Raw genomic sequence first — 3,828 nt, forward strand, 5'->3', positions numbered from 1 at the left:
AGATATATCCTGTTAGCAAAGATATAAATTGTATCTGTCTACACTGAAGTAAGACTAACATCATTTCTTTAAATTCAATACATGCCTATAAGAAAATAATTAATGAAGATGCTTCTAATAAATATATCCATTTCATTTTATTGCTTCCAGGTGGAGTTTAAGTTCCCTGTAATAAGAATATAAAGTAAATCTCAGTACATGAATGCATGGTATCAAAGGAAACTATTTAAAGGCCTGTGGGATGGTGGATTTGTAGGAGCATCTAGATGTCCTAAATGGCACTAAATGGCACTCTTGACCACCATTATTTTAAATACAATATGCAATAGAACATTATGCATAATTAAAAACAATGAGATCATATGTAAAAAATAATAAAATGAAATTCAATATATAGGTGAATTGAGCACTTAAATAAACACAACATAGAGATGAAACTACTATTAACAACTGTTTTTTTAAGTTGTAACGTATTTTTTAAATTGATCCCGAGAAGCAAAGGTAATTTCATTGCAACTAATTGAAAATAATAGAGAATATATTATCTGTATTTTCTAATGTATCCAGCATCAGTTAGGTATTACAGGAATGTAGATGAAATATTTTCTAACTTAAAAGTAAATATTTCTAACCCTGAATGAATCTTTTAGTATTATCAATGTATCTATTAATAACATATTATGAACAAATTGATTTATTTATTATTCCATGCTATTGTTCTTGCAAGTAAATCTTGCATTGGTTAAAGAAATTTCTGAAACAAGATAAAGGTTTAGTTGTTATTGAACAAAAATCTTTACGTTACTCTATTATTACTATTCCAATTATACAGAAGTTATGCGTGAATACATAATTTTTAATAAAATTTGCAATGAATATTCCTTGAACTATTTGCAAATGAAACATATAGTTGAATATACTTGTTGTTTTAGGTTCCATGAAGATGGTTGGCTCCCAACTAACAGTGAGCCTATGTACAACAGCTACATACTACACAAGTCTGTACTCTCCTCACAATCATTGTGAGGTTCAGCTCGCTGTTGAAGCCACAGTGTCAATCCATATTCAGTGTCCTTTCTCTTTTTTGCTGCCTTTCTTCTTTACCAAGAATTATGTTCTTCTCTAGGGACTGGTCTTTCCTGATAACATGTCCTATGCACATGGTACCAAATCTATCTGTGCTTGCTTCTAAAGAGCATTCTGGTTGTACTTAGTCTGAGACAGATTTGTTGTGATTTGGGCCATCCAGGGTACATTCAAGATTCCTTGCCAGGACCATAATTCAAATGCTCCAATAGTCCTCCAGTCTTCCTTATTCACATTCATAAAAAACAAGTAAAACGATTATGGTTTGCATCTAGTTTGTGGGAATTCATTTTTAAGGGATGTTTTTAATGTAATATTACAGTGTTCTTTGCGGAAAACAGGGATGGAAGGGTTACATTAAATGAAAGATAAATATTTTCTATGGCAATTTTAAAATAAACATGAAATATTGTGTAATAAAATGCGCATTTCAATAGCCAGGGGCATTTCGATACTGTGCTACAGGGATGCAATAAATCAGAAGGGTCTCAATGGCAGGGAGCTGAGTTTAAGTGCACCCCTGGCACCCACATCAGTGAACTGAAAATTCAGTGTTAATCTGATTGTAAGGGCGATATGGAGAGTGGCTAGTGTACACATCAGAATCTATTTGGAAACTTTAAGAGCAGTAAATGTATATCTACTATACTGATATGGTTATATTACTTTAATTGATATGGAAATAATTCTAATATTCAAATAAATATTGGAATGTATTGCAAGATAGGCCACACATCAGGACATTCCCCTTACCATAGAATCAAGGCTACGAGGAATTTGAAGTTATTACATCCTTCCCTTAACCTTTTCACACTTGATTCTTTCATCCCTTGATATTACATAATGGAACTGCTCATTAAATAATGGCCAAATAATGCCACATGTAATTTCTGAACAACTGATGAGCATGGTTCAGCCAAGTGAACATGTATGGCAGTTAAGGATTTTATCAACTAGACATTCCTGCTTAGGGATCAAGCCAAACCTGTCAATCAGTCATTGCTTGATGACACCTCCTTGTGGCATTTTGTGTACGTGGGAGGGACTCTGGGAACTGCTCTTTCTCTGCTATGTCACCTTCTTGCTTGCTGAAACTCTGTTCCGCTTAATAGAGAGCTCTTTCTTACACATATATCAGTGCCACTGGATTTATGTCCCTAGCCAATCAGCCTAAAACAACTTGTTTGTTGGTTTTATTTGTGTTCTTTGACCCCTCTCACTTGCATTCCTAGTTTTCAGCAAGAACCAGCTGATATCAGCAATATCAATGCTTATACCAGTCTTCCTCTGAATTCCTCTTGAAATTCTGAGAGTTTCCTAGAAATATACTGATATTGCACAGATTGTAATATAATTTAATTTGATATGGTATAGATGCTGAAAAAGAGATATATTTGCAATCATGACATTGTGAAATATGAGTCAATGAAGTATTGGATGGAATGATTATGCTGTGTACCTTGAAATAAGGTGTAGGCATTTTGCATATAGGATAAATAGAAGTGGAAGATTACATAATTACTGACATTCTTCAAATGCAACCCCACCTATATAAATACTCACTGAAACTAGGTATGGTCATGTGAACTGAGATGATCTTTGAGAATTGTGTATTTCTTTCCTGATAAAGCCATGTAACTTGCTTTTTTTTTTCAGTTAAATGTAAGCACACGTGTCTGTTTCTTATGAGCAGATTATTAAAATTCATCTTGTGGTTTTTCTAGAATATTTTCTGTCATAAAATCAGTCTAGAGAAATTTGAGGCTTCATGATTAAAATTCTCAGAGTAGACAAGTAAAATAGACATTTAGTGATGGACATGAGTGAGAAATAAACTTTTGGCTTGAAAACCACTAAAATTGATCATCTGTCTTGACATCATTTAAGATGAATGAAACAGAAATATCAAATTTACATCAATGTATACTGAATAAATAAAAACTGAGAGCTGAGAACAAGAAAACACATAGGCATCCAGGAAGATGGTGCCAGTGTAGGTTCATCCTCATGAAACTGTCACTGTACAATCACCAGCTTTATGAGTAAGAAGGTTGAGTTGGGGGATTGGGATGCAAACTGGGTCTTGCAAAACCCCCATGTTCTTTTGTAAGTTCTTCCACAGAGAGCTCAGCTGGGCTTGTCACATATGCCATCCCTTTTCATAGCACCTGCCTGTGCCATGCCTCCCTTGTTGTTAGGGCAACAATACCCAGCCTCTTCCCCTTCAGGAGCCTTCAGAGCATTTGGTTCCTCACCAGCATGGGGAGGTGGTTCAGGGTGGTCTACCCCTCAAGGGCATCCCACAGATGCCTATGTTGACTCCGGAGGCCCAGTACACTGGAACCCATGATGGCCCTCTGAATAGACTTCCCATTGGTGATAGTCCCTAACCAAGGCCCAGCTCCCTCCTGTCACAGCAGGGGAATGATTGGTCCTACAGATTGATAGTCCCAGCTAGCTGGAGAGAGATCTAGCAGCAGTGGGACCAAGACATGACTGGAGCCCACAGCACAGCAGACTCCAGGAGATTGTTAGATATGTTCTTATTTTCTTTTGAGAAAGGAGATGCAAAACTCCTTATGCTGCTATAGGAAATAGATCCCAGAATTTCCTGGATTCCCAGTGGCTTTCCCACTACAAGTTAGGTAGCCTGTGGAACCTGGACCCACAGTCCTTAGCCAGATTGCCCTCTAATCAGAAGCCTCTCTTCCCTGGGGCATTCAATATGATAGCCCATTTCCA

This window comes from Echinops telfairi, unplaced genomic scaffold (assembly GCF_000313985.2).
Source record: "Echinops telfairi isolate 266 unplaced genomic scaffold, ASM31398v2 ScPeMD7_7401;HRSCAF=8416, whole genome shotgun sequence".
Classification (NCBI taxonomy): domain Eukaryota; kingdom Metazoa; phylum Chordata; class Mammalia; order Afrosoricida; family Tenrecidae; genus Echinops; species Echinops telfairi.